This window comes from Oncorhynchus kisutch, linkage group LG3 (assembly GCF_002021735.2).
Source record: "Oncorhynchus kisutch isolate 150728-3 linkage group LG3, Okis_V2, whole genome shotgun sequence".
Lineage (NCBI taxonomy): Eukaryota > Metazoa > Chordata > Actinopteri > Salmoniformes > Salmonidae > Oncorhynchus > Oncorhynchus kisutch.
This window is the reverse complement of record NC_034176.2, coordinates 24907122-24928707: the sequence shown is the minus strand read 5'-3', so window position 1 is coordinate 24928707 and position 21586 is coordinate 24907122. Positions and strand designations below refer to the sequence as shown.

The 21586-nt window shown below is 44.4% G+C and overlaps 1 protein-coding gene across 3 annotated transcripts in view; it reads right to left on the bottom strand.

Moving 5' to 3' along the window:
- LOC109871853 (RIMS-binding protein 2) overlaps nucleotides 1–21586 on the bottom strand; it is a 146657-nt gene that overhangs the window by 53995 nt on the left and 71076 nt on the right. For all 3 annotated transcript variants that reach the window (XR_004208644.1, XM_031819586.1, XM_031819585.1), the window contains exons 3-4: nucleotides 6270–6359; nucleotides 420–542 (exon numbers count right to left, since the gene is read on the bottom strand). The gene's annotated coding sequence lies outside the window, so the exon portion shown is untranslated. The remainder of the gene's footprint in view (nucleotides 1–419; nucleotides 543–6269; nucleotides 6360–21586) is intronic.

Here is a 21586-nt window from a genome sequence, read left to right as displayed (position 1 = left end):
TGGAGGGGTAGGTGGTAGGGGATGGAGGGGTAGGTGGTAGGGGATGGAGGGGTAGGGGATGGAGGGGTAAGCGTGGGGAGGACAGACTGCTCCAAGCTTCCTAGTCTTTCACAGCTTCTGGTCAAGCTTCCTCCCACATCGGCACTGGAAGGCAACAGACAGGTCAGGGATATTATATATGAGAGGGAGAGAGGAGAGGGAGAGAGAGAAAGATAGAGAGGGGGTGAGGGAAGGGTAGAGGCTGGTATAGGGTCAGGCTCTGTTAAACAACCTGAGCTAGGGCTATGATTCTTATTAATCACAGACATACAGTAGAGATACAGTAGAGATACAGTAGAGATGCAGTAGATGCAGTAGACATACAGTATAGATACAGTAGATATGAAATAAGGTCATCTACAGTGTCTCCAGACTCTCACCTTTAGCACCTGCTCTAGGTTCTCCAGTTTGCCTTGGAGCTGGGTCTTCTCCTGCAGGGCTGAATCTCTCTCCTGAGTCACAGCACCGAGGGTCTCTTTGAGCTGCTCATACTCTGACTTCACCTGCACACACAGAGCACAACACAACACAGGTGTTTATCAAAAACGACTGATTTCAGCACTCAAAGAATAGCCTGCAATTACACAGAACATTTTTCTGAATGGCTGACTGACTGGCTGGCTGGCTGGATAATGACAGCTACAGTATAATAATGGTGGAGTAATGAAACTGGATCTGGGATCAACTACTGTATACATTTGTAATTTTTCGTTCTTATTCAAAAAGGAAACCTGAACAGAGTTAAGTGAATGAAGTTGTATTTTGTAATGCACTACTATAGCTACTGTTACTGTAAAATACAATTAGAAATAGGATGGCTGCCATGTAATCACATCATTTATACTATGACTCACACACAGAGGAAGGAGGCTGTAACACCAACAACAACACACAGAACTACTTCAGAGTCATTGGTCCATCTCCACACAGTGGTGGGGGGTGGGGGGGGTTATGTCTGTAGAAGGATGAAAGGCATTGTTGTGTCTCAGCTAAGTTGGCCAGATAGGACTGAACAGTATGGTGGGAGTGCAGATGGGAGGTGACATTATATTACATGCTCCGCCCCTTCTCAGTAGTCTTCTCGTCACTCTAAGAGATGATGATAAGGAACACAAAGGTGCAGGCGAGGCGATGGAAGGTCTAATATCCGCCCATGCACCCTGCAGAGTGCTCCCCTCATATCCGCCTCAGTGATAACTCTGACGGATGGCTGTCTTGTCAGGACAGCCTAGTGTCCTGATAAGACATTAATAACCAGCATCTCCCTCCTCAACTCCCTCCACACCCAACAGCTACCTGACAATCAACTCCTCCAGGAAATTGCCTTAGTGTCGATACAGAGGACTTACGATGATTGATACAGAGGACCCCTGTCTTGGTGTTATCAGCTGGGCAGGAAGGAAGGTCTGAGGTGTGAGGAGCTCACAGGAAGTGCTCTAATACTATCAGAGGCTCAGGGTTCTAGCCATGTTACAGATGAGACTGGAGACACTAGCAGCTTCAACATCAGCACTACGCTTATGGAAAATAAACACATTCATTTATATAACAGGAGAGAGAGGCCAGGGCAGCTCTGGCAGCATGCCACTGTGATGCAAACAGCCCTCTGATAAGACAGGAAGTGTAAAAACAGAGCCCAAGCCCACCGCCTTTTATTATGAAAACCCCTGATCATTTAGTCCAGGGATCATCAACTTTGTCTAGAGCGGATGGTCATGGGACCGGAACATAATTACAAATCATTTGTAGACTGCAAATTTGACCGCAAGAAGGCCAAACAGACATGTTTGACTAAAACATAATCAGTTCAAACCTTGCTTACATTTGAAGTCAGAAGTTAACATACACCGTAGCCAAATACATTTAAACTCAGGTTTTCACAATTCCTGACATTTAATCCCAGTAAAAATTCCCTGTTTTAGGTCAGTTAGGATCACCACTTTATTTTAAGAATGTGAAATGTCAGAATAATCGTAGAGAGAATTATTTATTTCAGTTTTATCTCTTTCATCACATTCCCAGTGGGTCAGAAGTTTACATACACTCAATTAGTACTTGGTAGCATTGCCTTTAAATTGTTTAACTTGGGTCAAACATTTCGGGTAGCCTTCCACAAGCTTCCCACAATATGTTGGGTGGATTTCGGCCCATTGGTTGGGTGGATTTAAGTCAGGTTTGTAAGCCTCCTGGCTCGCACACGCTTTTTCAGTTCTATCCACACATTTTTCCTCCCTCAAGAAACCATCTATTTTGTGAAGTGCACCAGTGCCTTCTGGAGCAAAGCACCCCCACAACATGATGCTGCCACCCCTGTGTTTCACGGTTGGGATGGTGTTCTTTGGCTTGCAAGCCGCCCCCTTTTTCCTCCAAACATAACGATGGTCATTATGGCCAAACAGTTCTATTTTTGTTTCATCAGATCAGAGGACATTTCTCCAAAAAGTATGATCTTTGTCCCCATGTTTAGTTTTATGGCAGTTTTGGAGCAGTGGCTTCTTCCTTGCTGAGCGGCCTTTCAGATTATGTCGATATAGGACTCGTTTTTACTGATGATATAGATACTTTTGTACCTGTTTCCTCCAGCATCTTCACAAGGTCATTTGCTATTGTTCTGGGATTGAGTTGCACTTTTCACAGTACATTCATCTCTAGGAGACAGAAAGCATCTCCTTCCTGAGTGGTATGATGGCTGCGTGGACCCATGGTGTTTATACTTGTGTACTATTGTTTGTACAGATGAACGTGGTACCTTCAGGCGTTTGGAAATTGCTCCCAAGGATGAACCAGACTTGTGGTTGTCTACAATTTTTTTCTGAGGTCATGGCTGATTTCTTTTGATTTTCCTATGATGTCAAGCAGAGGCACTGACTTTGAAGGTAGGCCTTGAAATACATCCACAGGTACACTTCCAATTGACTCAAATAATGTCAATTAGCCTATCAGAAGCTTCTAAAGCCATGACATCATTTTCTGTAATTTTCCAAGCTGTTTAAAGGTACAGTCAACTTAGTGTATGTAAACTTCTCACCCACTATAATTGTGATACAGTGAATTATAAGTTAAATAATATGTCTGTAAACAATTGTTGGAGAAAATACTTGTGTCATGCATCAAGTAAATGTACTAACCGACTTGCCAAAACTACAGTTTGTTAACAAGAAATTTGTGGAGTAGTTGAAAAACAAGTTTTAATGACTCCAACCTAGGTGTATGTAAACTTCCGACTTCAACTGTATATATGATCACGTCATGTCTCTCTACTGTCTCTCTACACGTCATGTCTCTCTCTACTACTGTGAAAGAAAATAACAGACAAATAAATAAATGGGGGGGAAATGGGGGGGCTACAGAAAACTTGGGGGCCAAATAAAAGCACCCGCGGGGGTCGCCAGCTGGGGAACCCTGATTTAGTCCCAGTCACATTTAGTCCCAGTCCCAGAGAGTAGAATGGAGTGAACCCCTGAGACGGTGCGTGCGGAGGTTTCATTGTGTAGTCATAAATCATAGCAGCACATTGTAGCCACAGATAGAACAAAGAGACAGATATTTCACTGAATGTATAAATCTAAAGCATCCGGTTGGCATTTCCCCTCACCACCAAATATGGTGATGAGAGGAAGACGAGTGGCCGGCAGTGAAAGAAGATTAAACATTTGACCTCAATATAGTTTTCTGTTCCCAAAACTAGAATGTTAACAACAGAGTGGACTAAGTTTTGTAGACTTTACCCTTAGCCAAAGTAAAAAATGGTGTTGTTTGGAAGGAGTGCAAGGGCGGATTGAGTTATTGCACATGCGCAAATCACAGAGTAAGTGTTCCCTAATGGAAATATACAAATATATGCAGAACACAGTAAATATGATCTCACTAGCTCATGCTGTGCTCTGCCCAAATCCTTCCTTGTTCTGCCCGCTATGATTAATTTGCTCCATTGGAAACGACAGGCTGTGGTTTATATTGGGTTAGTTATTGTCTTTTTATTATTAGTTAGACTGTCTTGTACACATTCACAGCTAAAAGCAGAATTGCAGTATACAGACAAAAAGAAAAAAGGTGAAAAAAGTGTAGATTGAAGTCTAGTCTTGACAGGTTCAGATGATGGCTGCTCTTGGTGATGTCTCTACTCTTGACAGGTTCAGATGATGGCTGCTCTTGGTGATGTCTCTACTCTTGACAGGTTCAGATGGTGCCTGCTCTTGGTGATGTCTCTACTCTTGACAGGTTCAGATGATGGCTGCTCTTGGTGATGTGACTCCTCTTGACAAGTTCAGATGGTGCCTGCTCTTGGTGATGACAGGTTCAGATGGTGCCTGCTCTTGGTGATGACAGGTTCAGATGATGCCTGCTCTTGGTGATGACAGGTTCAGATGATGCCTGCTCTTGGTGATGACAGGTTCAGATGATGCCTGCTCTTGGTGATGACAGGTTCAGATGGTGCCTGCTATTGGTGTTGACAGGTTCAGATGGTGCCTGCTCTTGGTGATGACAGGTTCAGATGGTGCCTGCTCTTGGTGATGACAGGTTCAGATGGTGCTCTTGGTGATGACAGGTTCAGATGGTGCCTGCTCTTGGTGTTGACAGGGTCAGATGGTGCCTGCTCTTGGTGTTGACAGGTTCAGATGGTGCCTGCTCTTGGTGATGACAGGTTCAGATGATGCTTGCTCTTGGTGATGACAGGTTCAGATGATGCCTGCTCTTGGTGATGACAGGTTCAGATGGTGCCTGCTCTTGGTGTTGACAGGTTCAGATGGTGCCTGCTCTTGGTGATGACAGGTTCAGATGGTGCCTGCTCTTGGTGATGTCTCTACTCTTGACAGGTTCAGGTGATGCCTGCTCTTGGTGAGGACAGGTTCAGATGATGCTCTTGGTGATGACAGGTTCAGATGGTGCCTGCTCTTGGTGATGACAGGTTCAGATGGTGCCTGCTCTTGGTGATGTCTCTACTCTTGACAGGTTCAGGTGATGCCTGCTCTTGGTGATGACAGGTTCAGATGGTGCCTGCTCTTGGTGATGACAGGTTCAGATGGTGCCTGCTCTTGGTGATGACAGGTTCAGATGGTGCCTGCTCTTGGTGATGTCTCTACTCTTGACAGGTTCTGGTGATGCCTGCTCTTGGTGATGTCTCTACTCTTGACAGGTTCAGATGGTGCCTGCTCTTGGTGATGACAGGTTCAAATGGTGCCTGCTCTTGGTGATGTGTCTCCTCTTGACAGGTTCAGATGGTGCCTGCTCTTGGTGATGTCGCTACTCTTGACAGGTTCAGATGGTGCCTGCTCTTGGTGATGTCTCTCCTCTTGACAGGTTCAGATGGTGCCTGCTCTTGGTGATGTCTCTAGTCTTGACAGGTTCAGATGGTGCCTGCTCTTGGTGATGTCTCTACTCTTGACAGGTTCAGGTGATGCCTGCTCTTGGTGATGTCTCTACTCTTGACAGGTTCAGATGGTGCCTGCTCTTGGTGATGTCTCTACTCTTGACAGATTCTGGTGATGCCTGCTCTTGGTGATGTCTCTACTCTTGACAGGTTCAGATGGTGCCTGCTCTTGGTGATGTCTCTCCTCTTGACAGGTTCAGATGGTGCCTGCTCTTGGTGATGTCTCTAGTCTTGACAGGTTCAGATGGTGCCTGCTCTTGGTTAAGGTCATTCTGCTGGCAGCCCAGTTGGATGGTACAAAGGAGGGACAGGTTTGATGATGATGGTGGTGCTCGAGTTAAGCTTGCTCTGGTCCTGATGTTGTTTGCAGTCCTCAGCGCTCTGTAGCAACTGTACGACTCCTCTACTAGCAATGTGTAGCACCAACTTGGGTGATGCTTCTTCTTCTGATGCTGATACAGGCACTAAAAGCTCACCAAACATCAGTCCAGTATATAAATTCACCCTCATACTATGAGGGAGCACTCTCTGCCATCTCCACACTGCAGTTCTCTCACTTTGGTTGAAAATAGAAGCCGGTGCTGTGCATCACTTGAATGCAGTGGACAGTTAGCTATAGAGCTAGTTTAGCAAACCAAACAAATCCATCTGCCATAAATTCTGCTACTCTGTTGGTCAAGGCAACTAAATATATTAAATCAAAATTCAATGAGTTATCAAACAAATAATTAAATAAATCATTTAAAAACACTTAAATCAGCTAAATATGTACAATGTTTACAGGAGCTCTCAAACTACGCTGCCATTACAGCACCATGGCAACCATCTGTGGTGTGGCTTTCTCTCCTACAGGACCTACCTGCTCATTCTGGACTGCCTTTTTGCTATTGTTGAACAAGTGGTGACTCAAGTGCTTTTTCTCCTTGAGAACATCTTGAAGCTCATGCTCCTGGACAGAGAGGGAAGAGAGAGCAGATAGAGAACTGTGTTTAGACCTCAGAGGAAAGGAGCTCCTGATTATGCCAGTAGAGTAAGTTGCTGCTGTACTCAACAGAGCAGATGTGTTTCAGCCATAGGTGCTGCATTATTCATCCACTGGTGGTTTGCTCATATGTCCTATGAAGCATCCCACTGTGCACGCACTGGTTGAATCAACGTTGCGTCCACGTTATTTAAATTAAATGACGTAGAACCAACGTGGAATAGACATTGATCTGATGCCTGTGCCCAGTGGGATGACTAAAGGAACAACATGCCTTCATGAAAAACCAACATTTTCATGGCAGTTTACATAAAAACACAAATGCCAGATCTTACTGCAATGCATTAGATGTAGTTGGTGGGAAGAGAAACAGATGGAAAAAATAGCATATTTAACCAAGTAATGTTTCCACTGACACCGAATGCAAATAATATTAGCATTTTTATTCCCACTCTAGACACTCATGGCATCCTCCCCCACCCTTCTTCTCACTAAGTGTGTCAGGGGGAGATTAAAAAACATCCATTCATTGCAGAGGAGGAAAACGTCATTAGATTCAATCAACAGCCATGAGGGTGCCGCAGATGCAATTTGGAGTGTCAACTGAAGAACTTCTCTCTTTTGTGATGTGCAGTTCACTTTAACAGCGGCAGGCAAAGCAAAGGCAGTGTTGTTTTGCAAGGATCTAAGAATCGTTCGCCTCTCATGCACGATAGATGAACTTTAAGTACAGTGTGTCTTTAAATGGCTATTGACAGTGCACAGTGTTGTCCTGGAATCTTCTGGTGTTTTACTTATGAAGGTCAGACATGTTGGTATAAAGGACACATGTGAACTGTAAAGACACTCACATACCAGCACAGAGGCACAAACACGTACACACACACACACACACACGCACATGCACACGCACACACACACATACACAGATATCACACCCTAGAGCTCTCAAACTCAACTCTGGACCTGGAAGCCAGTTCCGCAATGTTTTTTCATTCTACCCCTCTAACCAGGGACTGATTTAGACCTGGGACACCAGGTGGGTGCAATTCATTATCAAGTAGAACAGAAAACCAGCAGGCTTTGGACCTCGTAAGGTAAGAGTTGAATACCCCTGCCCTAGATCATAACACATAAGACAGGGGAAATGGCCATCTGAGTGCAGAGGGGGCACACTTTAAAGAGACATGTGACACCACTGTGTTCTGCAGAAGTCCGGTTGTACTTCCATTCATTTCAATTCTCTCTCATCAAAAAACATTGGTGTTTCAAACTGCATCAATTCATTCAAGTCAATTCCAATCTTTCCTGTATTAGCACGTTTGCATTGGTATTTCAATACACGTATATCGATCCCTTCAACTCAGAGCTGGTGTAGGTTGGCTTTCTGAAGGACACAGGTCCAAGTGTACATGTATATGAAGTGAGACCAACTGAAAACAAAACAGAGGTGCTGCTGCATCGTTAATGCTGAGTGAGGAGTCAGCATAACAATAAGAGACACTGTATGCTGAATGCACAACATCCACTAGCTCCATCTCTGCCAAGCTGAGGCTAGCAACACCAGAGAGATTGGCAGAGTGAGATGTTCTAGCTACACCCAATACTCTGATTATTCATTTCACTGAATGATTTGTAATGCTTGTAGATTGTCTGAAAAATACCGTAGTGAACAGGCAAACCAGACAATAGCTGGAATTCCCAGTCTTCTCACAATGTTTGGATGTAATTTGCAATGGGCAGGCCGACTAGTTATCAATCTTCCATAAACTTTGGCTTGACTAATAACTATATAAAATGACAAAGAGCAAATGAAGACAATGACGCCGGGTATATCTGTGCCACAAAATAAATTGTGTATTTGAAGCTTTGCAAATGGGGAGGTCATAAAAATGTATTATATTAATTCTTCAGGGTGGATTCAAGGAAGCCTTGTGAATAATGTATTTAAACTAAGGCTCAGAGGGTAATTAGGCACATGTGCGGAATAACTGAATCTGCCCTACTGTTAAAAGACTATCAGAGAGGAGCCAGCCATCCAGCCGACCATGTGTGTAACCAGACAAAGACAGTGGCTGGATCTGGGCTGAGGCTGGATCTAGGCTGGGTGGACACTGTTCTGGGTGGCTAATTAGACCAGGGCTGAGGAATGGATTCTCTTTCTCTGTCTCTCCACCAAGCAGCCAACACTGACCTTTCTAAGAGGGGCACTGTCCTTCTCCTGTGTTCTCAGTCAGATGACTGTTCATGGGCAATTCCATGGTAACGGAATTAACTGCGACCAACTTTCCCTCTAAACTGCAGGCGGAGGCGCAGATTACCGCACAGCTCCCCAAACAGCCGCACAGAAGACATAACAGCCCACATAAATAAGCACAAGTTTGAACATCACTCAACTTTCTAGAGCTGTGGTCACCAACCAGTCAATCGTGATCAACTGGTCGATCTCCAAGGCATTCCTCGTCGATCGACAAACATTTCAGTAAAAAATAACATCAATAAATCCTGAGGTGCACCCGATTAAGCTGCCCTGCGAACCAGGGCAGGCGAACTGTTGCCATTTCTAACTATTTCATGTGTCTGAAGGTAAACTCTACCTTCCCGGCAGGCCCAGAGAGCATATCAAGTGCACTTTAGGCCTACCGCTGGCCAATCGGATGGCTCAGATTACCGTGTCGGCAGTAATGTAGCAGGCATAAAAGAAAGCGAAGAGCTGCTGTTTTCATGTTTAAATTCTTACTCAGCACTGTCAACACTTTGTATTCAACACTTTTATAAGCCATAAAATTCCCGTTCTTCCTATTTTCCCTCAGCACTGCAGCAGTAAAAGGCGCTGCCTGGTCACTCTGACGTCTGCCTTTATCCGTGCAGCATATATGTTGATACCGCCTCTGCAGACGTCAGGGCATTCATACTTCACCTAGCAGCGCAGAGCTGTTGTGAAGGAAGTTGTCAAGGAAGTGAGTTTATACAGGACTTCATGACAATGCGGAGCTACAGTGGGAAGAAAACATATGTGAACCCCTTTCGAATAACCTGGATTTCTGCATAAACTGGTCATAAAACATTATCTGTGACAACAAATCAAATCAAATTTTATTTGTCACATACACATGGTTAGCAGATGTTAATGCGAGTGTAGCGAAATGCTTGTGCTTCTAGTTCCGACAATGCAGTAATAACGAACAAGTAATCTAACTAACAATTCCAAAAAAACTACTGTCTTATACACAGTGTAAGGGGATAAGGAATATGTACATAAGGATATATGAATGAGTGATGGTACAAAGCAGCATAGGCAAGATACAGTAGATGATATCGAGTACAGTATAACATATGAGATGAGTATGTAAACAAAGTGGCATAGTTAAAGTGGCTAGTGATACATGTATTACATAAGGATGCAGTCGATGATATAGAGTACAGTATATACATATGCATATGAGATGAATAATGTAGGTTAAGTAACATTATATAAGGTAGCATTGTTTAAAGTGGCTAGTGATATATTTACATAATTTCCCATCAATTCCCATTATTAAAGTGGTTGGAGTTGAGTCAGTGTCATTGACAGTGTGTTGGCAGCAGCCACTCAATGTTAGTGGTGGCTGTTTAACAGGCTGATGGCCTTGAGATAGAAGCTGTTTTTCAGTCTCTCGGTCCCAGCTTTGATGCACCTGTACTGACCTCGCCTTCTGGATGACAGCGGGGTGAACAGGCAGTGGCTCGGGTGGTTGATGTCCTTGATGATCTTTATGGCCTTCCTGTAGCATCGGGTGGTGTAGGTGTCCTGGAGGGCAGGTAGTTTGCCCCCGGTGATGCGTTGTGCAGACCTCACTACCCTCTGGATAGCCTTACGGTTGAGGGCGGTGCAGTTGCCATACCAGGCGGTGATACACCCCGCCAGGATGCTCTCGATTGTGCATCTGTAGAAGTTTGTGAGTGCTTTTGGTGACAAGCCGAATTTCTTCAGCCTCCTGAGGTTGAAGAGGCGCTGCTGCGCCTTCTTCACGATGCTGTCTGTGTGAGTGGACCGATTCAGTTTGTCTGTGATGTGTATGCCAAGAAACTTAAAACTTGCTACCCTCTCCACTACTGTTCCATCGATGTGGATAGGGGGGTGTTCCCTCTGCTGTTTCCTGAAGTCCACAATCATCTCCTTAGTTTTGTTGACGTTGAGTGTGAGGTTATTTTCCTGACACCACACTCCGAGGGCCCTCACCTCCTCCCTGTAGGCCGTCTCGTCGTTGTTGGTAATCAAGCCTACCACTGTTGTGTCGTCCGCAAACTTGATGATTGAGTTGGAGGCGTGCGTGGCCACGCAGTCGTGGGTAAACAGGGAGTACAGGAGAGGGCTCAGAACGCACCCTTGTGGGGCCCCAGTGTTGAGGATCAGAGGGGTGGAGATATTGTTGCCTACCCTCACCACCTGGGGGCGGCCCGTCAGGAAGTCCAGTACCCAGTTGCACAGGGCGGGGTCGAGACCCAGGGTCTCGAGCTTGATGACGAGCTTGGAGGGTACTATGGTGTTGAATGCCGAGCTGTAGTCGATGAACAGCATTCTCACATAGGTATTCCTCTTGTCCAGATGGGTTAGGGCAGTGTGCAGTGTGGTTGAGATTGCATCGTCTGTGGACCTATTTGGGCGGTAAGCAAATTGGAGTGGGTCTAGGGTGTCAGGTAGGGTGGAGGTGATATGGTCCTTGACTAGTCTCTCAAAGCACTTCATGATGACGGATGTGAGTGCTACGGGGCGGTAGTCGTTTAGCTCAGTTACCTTAGCTTTCTTGGGAACAGGAACAATGGTGGCCCTCTTGAAGCATGTGGGAACAGCAGACTGGTATAGGGATTGATTGAATATGTCCGTAAACACACCGGCCAGCTGGTCTGCGCATGCTCTGAGGGCGCGGCTGGGGATGCCGTCTGGGCCTGCAGCCTTGCGAGGGTTAACACGTTTAAATGTCTTACTCACCTCGGCTGCAGTGAAGGAGAGACCGCATGTTTTCGTTGCAGGCCGTGTCAGTGGCACAGTATTGTCCTCAAAGCGGGCAAAAAAGTTATTTAGTCTGCCTGGGAGCAAGACATCCTGGTCCGTGACTGGGCTGGATTTCTTCCTGTAGTCCGTGATTGACTGTAGACCCTGCCACATGCCTCTTGTGTCTGAGCCGTTGAATTGAGATTCTACTTTGTCTCTGTACTGGCGCTTAGCTTGTTTGATAGCCTTGCGGAGGCTACAACAATAGACAAACAGTCTGCTTAAACTAATAACACACAAACAAGTATAATTGTTCATGTCTTTAATGAACACACCGTGTAAACAGTGCAGGTTAGAAAAAGTATGTGAACCCATGGATTTAATAACAGGTTGACCCTCCTTTGGCAGCAATAACCTCAACCAAACATTTTCTGTATTTGCGGATCAGACCTGCACAACGGTCAGGAGGAACTTTGAACCATTCCTCTTTATAAAACCGTTTCAGTTACACAATATTCTTGGGATGTCTGGTGTGAACCACTCTCTTGAGGTCATGCCACAGCATCTCAATCGGGGTTGAGGTCAGGACAGACTGGGCCACTCCAGAAGGCGTATTTTCTTCTCTTCAAGCCATTCTGATGATTTACTTCTGTCATTTGGGTTGTTGTACTGTTGCATCACCTAACTTCTGTTGAGCTACAATTGGCTAACAGATAGCCTTACATTCTTCTGCAAAATGTCTTGATAATCCCACCGATGATAACAAGCTGTCCAGGCCCCGAGGCAGCAAAGCAGCACCAAACCATGACGCTCCCTCCACCATACTTTACAGTTGGGATGAGGTTTTGATGTTGGTGTGCTGTGCCTTTTTTTCTCCACACATAGTGTTGTGTGTTCCTTCCAAACAACACAACTTAATTTCATCTGTCCACAGAATATTTTGCCAGTAGCACTGTGGAACATCCAGGTGCTATTTTGCAAACTTCAGATGTGCAGCAATGTTTTTTTGGACAGCAGTGGCTTCTTCGGTGTTTTCCTCCAATGATCACCATTCTTGTTTAGTGTTTTACGTATGGTAGACTCGTCAGCAGAGATGTTAGCATCTTCCAGAGATTTCTGTAAGTCTTTAGCTGACACTCTAGGATTCATCTTAAACTCACTGAGCATTCTGCACTGTGCTCTTGCAGTCATCTTTGCAGGACGGACACTCCTAGGGAGAGTAGCAACAGTGCTGAAATTTCACAATTTATAGACAATTTGTCTTACCGTGGACTGACTTTAAGAGATATTTTTGTAACCCTTTCTAGCTTTATGCAAGGCAACAATTAATCTTATGTCTTCTGAGATCTATTTTGTTTGAGGCATGGTTCAGATCAGACAATGCTTCTTGTGAATAGCAAACTCAAATTTTGTGAGTGTTTTTTATGGGGCAGGGCAGCTCTAACCAAAAACTCCAATCTCGTCTCATTGATTCGACTCCAGGTTAGTTGACTCCTGACTTCAATTAGCTTTTGAAGAAGTCATTAGCCTAGGGGTTCACGTACTTTTTCCAACCACACTGTGAATGTTTAAATGATGCATTCAATATAGACAAGAAAAATACAATTATTTGTGTTATTAGTTTAAGCACACTGTGTTTGTCTATTGTTGTGACTTAGATAAAGATCAGATCAAATTCTGTCACATTTATGCAGAAATCCAGGTAATTCCAAAGGGTTCACATACTTTTTCTTGGCCCTGTATATGGAGCACTCTGCATTGTTACAACATTTGAGAGCCGCACAGCGACGCGGTACAGAGCTCAAATTGGCCTCTGCGTGCCTCCAGAGGCTATTGCGTCACACCATCCATACGGCGCCTCCGAACACAGTCGGATCAAGCATACAGGTAATTGGCTGTTATGAATTAACAGGAAAGTGTATCTATTGGTTTGCGTTGTTGTTATTATTAGTGGCTTGGGTCTTTTTAACATCAAGGAATATTTCACTTTCTCTGTTCATAGGAGTAACAAAATTAATGTGTTTATGAGACAGAAATAATGCAGTGCGACGTGAGTTTTGCCATCAGCTGGAAGACCGTGTCCCTTTTTGGTCAGTGTCAGTGGAGGAAAGGGAGAACGGAGGGATGTTGAGAGGCGGACCCTCAGTCTGCTGCTCTCTCCCTCCGCTGAGACTGACCATCAGATGCTGTCACCATCAGCCCAGTAAAATACAAATAAAAAGCAGATGATTTAAATGTATGCCCACTCAGCTGTGCCTCACAAGTAAAACAACAATGGATGTATTACCAGTGTGATCATATAGCCTACCTCAAATTGTGAAATAGATGGTTTTTTTAATGGCCCAAACAGCAATGCATTGACAGGGCAATTCAAGCAAAGCCAATATGCGGTGATAATGTATTGGGTTTATAGCTTACTGCACAAACATTGTTCTTTGTGTTTGTAAACAATTCCAGAATAGTGGAGTGTTCAGATGTAAAATAGCCTTCATGACCACAGAAACATGCTGCATTTCACATGTCAACATATCAGTTTATCTGTGAGAGAGAAATACACACATCAACATATCAGCTCATCTGTGAAAGACAAATACACACACCAACATATCAGTTTATCTGTGAGAGAGAAATACACACACACCAACATATCAGCTCATCTGTGAAAGACAAATACACACACCAACGTATCAGTTTATCTGTGAGAGAGAAATAAACACACACCCGTGGGAGAAATCATATCAACAACCATGCTGCTAACAAATTCCTCTGTTTCCCATCTGTATGCTGTATGCCAAACCATGGTGACATTACAAACCCTTACCAAGAAGATTACTATGAGGCCAAAAGCTGGATTAAGTCAAATTATCAACTTGTATTAGTCACATACACATGGTTAGCAGATGTTATTGCGAGTGTAGCGAAATGCTTGTGCTTCTAGCGCCAACAGTGCAGTAATATCGAAGTAATATCCAACAGTTTCACAACATATACCCCATATACACGTAAATCCCACTTAAAAAGATGAGAGAGGCCTGTAATTTTCATCATAGGTACACTTCAACTATGACAGACAAAATGAAAATAAAAAAATTCCAGAAAATCACATTGAAGGATTTTTATGAATTTATTTGCAAATTATGGTGGAAAATAAGTATTTGGTCACCTACAAACAAGCAAGATTTCTGGCTCTCACAGACATAACTTCTTCTTTAAGAGGCTCATCTGTCCTCCACTCGTTACCTGTGGAGGTGGAGTCTCCAAGGTGGCATAGCAGTTCAGACGTCTTTTGTCCTCGTCTTGTCGTGTCCTGTATATATATATATTTACAACTTTTTCACATACATTTTATTTTTATTTTCCATCAACTCATCTTCAAAACACTCTCCTGCAACCCGCCTCACCAATGTATATTTATAAAAAAGTATTATTTACCTCAGATCTGTAATCCTCCAAGAAGCTAGCCAGAAACTCCAAGAAGCTAGCCTGAAACTAGCCAGAAGCTAATCCAGAAGCTAGTTCAGAAGCTAGTTAGCTCCTTTACTGGCAAATCGTTAATATTCAGCTAACCACGGTTTGTGGTCATCAGCTATCCTTTAGCTCGAAAATCTATCGCCAGTTCTGTACGGCGCAGCGCGGCTCGGAACGGAACATACCGGACCAATTTTTCTCTCCATGTCCCTGGACATTCATACCCGGATCTCACAGCTAGCTAGCTGCTATCCGTGTGACCATCGGAGCTAGCAAGCTCCGTCAATCACTCCTGAGTTCCATCAATCACACCTGGGCTGCAGTCACCTATCCGGACCCGTTTTACTGCCTTCGCGGAGCCCCACCGGGCCTTCACAACTGGACTGCCGACGTTATCTACCCGAAGGAGTTATTCGGCCGGCTCCTCCGTCGCGACGTTACCTGAACGCCCATCTGCGGCCTGCTAACCGTTAGCTGTCTTACCGGCTGCTATCTGAATAGACAATCGGACAATTTTTTTATTATTATTTTTTTTAAATTATTTTTTAAATTATTATTATTATATTTTCTTCTTGGGCCTCTATAACTATATCTATTGTTTTTATTTTTGTTGTTGTGTGATTTGGATTAATCCCCTCTACCACACGGAACCCCACTAATCTACTGACGGAACGTAAGGGGTGGCTAACAGACCTCCATCCTATGCTAGCTTGCTACCGATGCCCTGGCTAGCTGTCTAAATCACCAACCAACCTCTCCACTCACCGGACCCTTTTGATCACTCGACTAAGCATGCCTATCCTTAATGTCAATATGTCTTGTCCATTTCTGTTCTGGTTAGTGTTTATTGGCTTATTTCACTGTAGAGCCTCTAGTCCTGCTCACTATACCTTATCCAACCTATTAGTTCCACCACCCACACATGCAATGACATCTCCTGGTTTCAACGATGTTTCTAGAGACAATATCTCTCTCTTCATCACTCAATACCTAGGTTTACCTCCACTGTATTCACATCCTGCCATACATTTGTCTGTACATTATACCTTGATGCTATTTTATCGCCCCCAGAAACCTCCTTTTACTCTATGTTCCAGACGTTCTAGACGACCAATTCTCATAGCTTTTAGCCGTACCCTTATTCTACTCCTCCTATGTTCCTCTGGCGATGTAGAGGTGAATCCAGGCCCTGCAGTGCCTAGCTCCACTCCTATTCCCCAGGCGCTCTCTTTTGACGACTTCTGTAACCGTAATAGCCTTGGTTTCATGCATGTTAACATTAGAAGCCTCCTCCCTAAGTTTGTTCTATTCACTGCTTTAGCACACTCTGCCAACCCGGATGTTCTAGCTGTGTCTGAATCCTGGCTTAGGAAGACCACCAAAAATTCTGAAGTTTTAATTCCAAACTACAACATTTTCAGACAAGATAGAACTGCCAAAGGGGGCGGTGTTGCAATCTACTGCAAAGATAGCCTGCAGAGTTCTGTCCTACTATCCAGGTCTGTACCCAAACAATTTGAACTTCTACTTTTAAAAATCCACCTCTCTAAAAACAAGTCTCTCACCGTTGCCGCCTGCTATAGACCACCCTCTGCCCCCAGCTGTGCTCTGGACACCATATGTGAACTGATTGCCCCCCATCTATCTTCAGAGTTCGTGCTGCTAGGCGACCTAAACTGGAACATGCTTAACACCCCAGCCATCCTACAATCTAAACTTGATGCCCTCAATCTCACACAAATAATCAATGAACCTACCAGGTACCTCCCCAAAACCTTAAACACGGGCACCCTCATAGATATCATCCTAACCAACTTCCCCTCTAAATACACCTCTGCTGTCTTCAACCAAGATCTCAGCGATCACTGCCTCATTGCCTGCATCCGTAATGGGTCAGCGGTCAAACGACCTCCACTCATCACTGTAAAACGCTCCCTGAAACACTTCTGCGAGCAGGCCTTTCTAATCGACCTGGCCGGGGTATCCTGGAAGGATATTGATCTCATCCCGTCAGTAGAGGATGCCTGGATATTTTTTAAAAATGCCTTCCTAACCATCTTAAATAAACATGCCCCATTCAAGAAATTTAGAACCAGGAACAGATACAGCCCTTGGTTCTCCCCAGACCTGACTGCCCTTAACCAACACAAAAACATCCTATGGCGTTCTGCATTAGCATCGAACAGCCCCCGTGATATGCAGCTGTTCAGGGAAGCTAGAAATCATTATACACAGGCAGTTAGAAAAGCCAAGGCTAGCTTTTTCAAGCAGAAATTTGCTTCCTGCAACACTAACTCAAAAAAGTTCTGGGACACTGTAAAGTCCATGGAGAATAAGAACACCTCCTCCCAGCTGCCCACTGCACTGAAGATAGGAAACACTGTCACCACTGATAAATCCACCATAATTGAGAATTTCAATAAGCATTTTTCTACGGCTGGCCATGCTTTCCACCTGGCTACTCCTACCCCGGACAACAGCACTGCACCCCCAACAGCAACTCGCCCAAGCCTTCCCCATTTCTCCTTCTCCCAAATCCATTCAGCTGATGTTCTGAAAGAGCTGCAAAATCTGGACCCCTACAAATCAGCCGGGCTAGACAATCTGGACCCTTTCTTTCTAAAATTATCTGCCGAAATTGTTGCCACCCCTATTACTAGCCTGTTCAACCTCTCTTTCGTGTCGTCTGAGATTCCCAAAGATTGGAAAGCAGCTGCGGTCATCCCCCTCTTCAAAGGGGGGGACACTCTTGACCCAAACTGCTACAGACCTATATCTATCCTACCGTGCCTTTCTAAGGTCTTCGAAAGCCAAGTCAACAAACAGATTACCGACCATTTCGAATCTCACCATACCTTCTCTGCTATGCAATCTGGTTTCAGAGCTGGTCATGGGTGCACCTCAGCCACGCTCAAGGTCCTAAACGATATCTTAACCGCCATCGATAAGAAACATTACTGTGCAGCCGTATTCATTGATCTGGCCAAGGCTTTCGACTCTGTCAATCACCATATCCTCATCGGCAGACTCGACAGCCTTGGTTTCTCAAATGATTGCCTCGCCTGGTTCACCAACTACTTCTCTGATAGAGTTCAGTGTGTCAAGTCGGAGGGTCTGCTGTCCGGACCTCTGGCAGTCTCTATGGGGGTGCCACAGGGTTCAATTCTTGGACCGACTCTCTTCTCTGTATACATCAATGAGGTCGCTCTTGCTGCTGGTGAGTCCCTGATCCACCTCTACGCAGACGACACCATTCTGTATACTTCCGGCCCTTCTTTGGACACTGTGTTAACAACCCTCCAGGCAAGCTTCAATGCCATACAACTCTCCTTCCGTGGCCTCCAATTGCTCTTAAATACAAGTAAAACTAAATGCATGCTCTTCAACCGATCGCTACCTGCACCTACCCGCCTGTCCAACATCACTACTCTGGACGGCTCTGACTTAGAATACGTGGACAACTACAAATACTTAGGTGTCTGGTTAGACTGTAAACTCTCCTTCCAGACCCATATCAAACATCTCCAATCCAAAGTTAAATCTAGAATTGGCTTCCTATTTCGCAACAAAGCATCCTTCACTCATGCTGCCAAACATACCCTTGTAAAACTGACCATCCTACCAATCCTCGACTTTGGCGATGTCATTTACAAAATAGCCTCCAATACCCTACTCAACAAATTGGATGCAGTCTATCACAGTGCAATCCGTTTTATCACCAAAGCCCCATATACTACCCACCATTGCGACCTGTACGCTCTCGTTGGCTGGCCCTCGCTTCATACTCGTCGCCAAACCCACTGGCTCCATGTCATCTACAAGACCCTGCTAGGTAAAGTCCCCCCTTATCTCAGCTCGCTGGTCACCATAGCATCTCCCACCTGTAGCACACGCTCCAGCAGGTATATCTCTCTAGTCACCCCCAAGACCAATTCTTTCTTTGGCCGCCTCTCCTTCCAGTTCTCTGCTGCCAATGACTGGAACGAACTACAAAAATCTCTGAAACTGGAAACACTTATCTCCCTCACTAGCTTTAAGCACCAACTGTCAGAGCAGCTCACAGATTACTGCACCTGTACATAGCCCACCTAAAATTTAGCCCAAACAACTACCTCTTTCCCAACTGTATTTAATTTTTATTTATTTATTTATTTTGCTCCTTTGCACCCCATTATTTTTTTATTTCTACTTTGCACATTCTTCCATTGCAAAACTACCATTCCAGTATTTTACTTGCTATACTGTATTTACTTTGCCATCATGGCCTTTTTTTGCCTTTACCTCCCTTCTCACCTCATTTGCTCACATTGTATATAGATTTGTTTATACTGCATTATTGACTGTATGTTTGTTTTTACTCCATGTGTAACTCTGTGTCGTTTTATCTGTCGAACTGCTTTGCTTTATCTTGGCCAGGTCGCAATTGTAAATGAGAACTTGTTCTCAACTTGCCTACCTGGTTAAATAAAGGTAAAATAAAATAAAATAAAACCTGTATTAATGGCACCTGTTTGAACTTGTTATCAGTATAAAAGACAACTGTCCACAACCTCAAACAGTCACACTCCAAACTCCACTATGGCCAAGACCAAAGAGCTGTCAAAGGACACCAGAAACAAAATTGTAGACCTGCACCAGGCTGGGAAGACTGAATCTGCAATAGGTAAGCAGCTTGGTTTGAAGAAATCAACTGTGGGAGCAATTATTAGGAAATGGAAGACATACAAGACCACTGATAATCTCTCTAGATCTGGGGCTCCACGCAAGATCTCACCCCGTGGGTTCAAAATCATCACAAGAACGGTGAGCAAGAATCCCAGAACCACGCGGGGGGACCTAGTGAATGACCTGCACCAAAGTAACAAAGCCTACCATCAGTAACACACTACGCCGCCAGGGACTCAAATCCTGCAGTGCCAGACGTGTCCCCCTGCTTAAGCCAGTACATGTCCAGGCCCGTCTGAAGTTTGCTAGAGAGCATTTGGATGATCCAGAAGAAGATTGGGAGAATGTCATATGGTCAGATGAAACCAAAATATAACTTTTTGGTAAAAACTCAACTTGTCGTGTTTGGAGGACAAATAATGTTGCATCCAAAGAACACCATACCTACTGTGAAGCATGGGGGTGGAAACATCATGCTTTGGGGCTGTTTTTCTGCAAAGGGACCAGGACAACTGATCCGTGTAAAGGAAAAAATTAATGGGGCCATGTATCATGAGATTTTGAGTGAAAACCTCCTTCCATCAGCAAGGGCATTGAAGATGAAACGTGGCTGGGTCTTTCAGCATGACAATGATCCCAAACACACCGCCCGGGCAACGAAGGAGTGGCTTCGTAAGAAGCATTTCAAGGTCCTGGAGTGGCCTAGCCAGTCTCCAGGTCTCAACCCCATAGAAAATCTTTGGAGGGAGTTGAAAGTCTGTGTTGCCCAGCAACAGCCCCAAAACATCACTGCTCTAGAGGAGATGTGCATGGAGGAATGGGCCAAAATACCAGCAAAAGTGTGTGAAAACCTTGTGAAGACTTACAGAAAACGTTTGACCTCTGTTATTGCCAACAAAGGGTATATAACAAAGTATTGAGATAAACTTTTGTTATTGGCCAAATACTTATTTTCCACCATAATTTGCTAATTAAATTCATAAAAAATCCTACAATGTGATTTTTTTTCTCATTTTGTCTGTCATAGCTGAAGTGTACCTATAATGAAAATTACAGGCCTCTCTCATCTTTTTAAGTGGGAGAACATGCACAATTGGTGGCTGACTAAATATTTTTTTGCCCCACTGTATATATCAGAGCGGCATTGGAGTAAGATACAATGACAAGTATAGAATACAGTACATACATATGAGATGGGTGATGCAATATTTACACACAATTAAAGTGACTAAGATACCGTAGAATAGTATAGAGTACAGTTTACATTATTAAAGTGGCTAGTGTTTCATTTCCTTAAAGTGGCCAGTGATTCCTAATCTATGTCTATAGGCAGCAGCCTCTGATGTGGTGGAGGTGGCTGTTTAACAGTCATTGGTGTATTTTTTATTTCACCTTTATTTAACCAGGTAGGCCAGTTGAGAATAAGTGCTATGGGTGGGTGCTGCTATGGTGACCAGTCAGCTGAGATAAGGCGGGGCTTTACCTAGCAAAGACTTATAGATGACCTGGAGCCAGCGATGAATATGAAGCGAGGGCCAGCCAACGAGAGCATACTGGTCGCAGTGGTGGGTAGTATATGGGTTTTGGTAACAAAACCAATGGCACTGTGATAGACTGCATCCAATTTGCTGAGTAGAGTTTTGGAGGCTATTTTGTAAATGACATTGCCGAAGTCAGGGATCGGTAGGATAGTCAGTTTTATGAGGTTATGTTTGGCAGCATGAGTGAGGGATACTTTGTTGCGAAATAGGAAGCTGATTCTCGATTTAATTTTGGATTGGAGATGCTTAATGTGAGCCTAACCAGACACCTAGGTATTACAACTAGGTCTAACCAGACACCTAGGTATTTGTAGTTGTCCACATATTCTAAGTCAGAACCGTCCAGAGTAGTGATGCTGCATGGGCGGGCAGGTGCGGGCAGCGATCGGTTGAAGAGCATGTATTTAGTTTTACTTGCATTTAAGAGCAGCTGGAGGCCACAGAAGGAGAGTTGTATGGCATTGAAGCTCATCTGGAGGTTAGTTAACACAGTGTCCAAAGAAGGGCCCAAATAGTGTCAGTGATTGGGGTATACAGAATGGTGT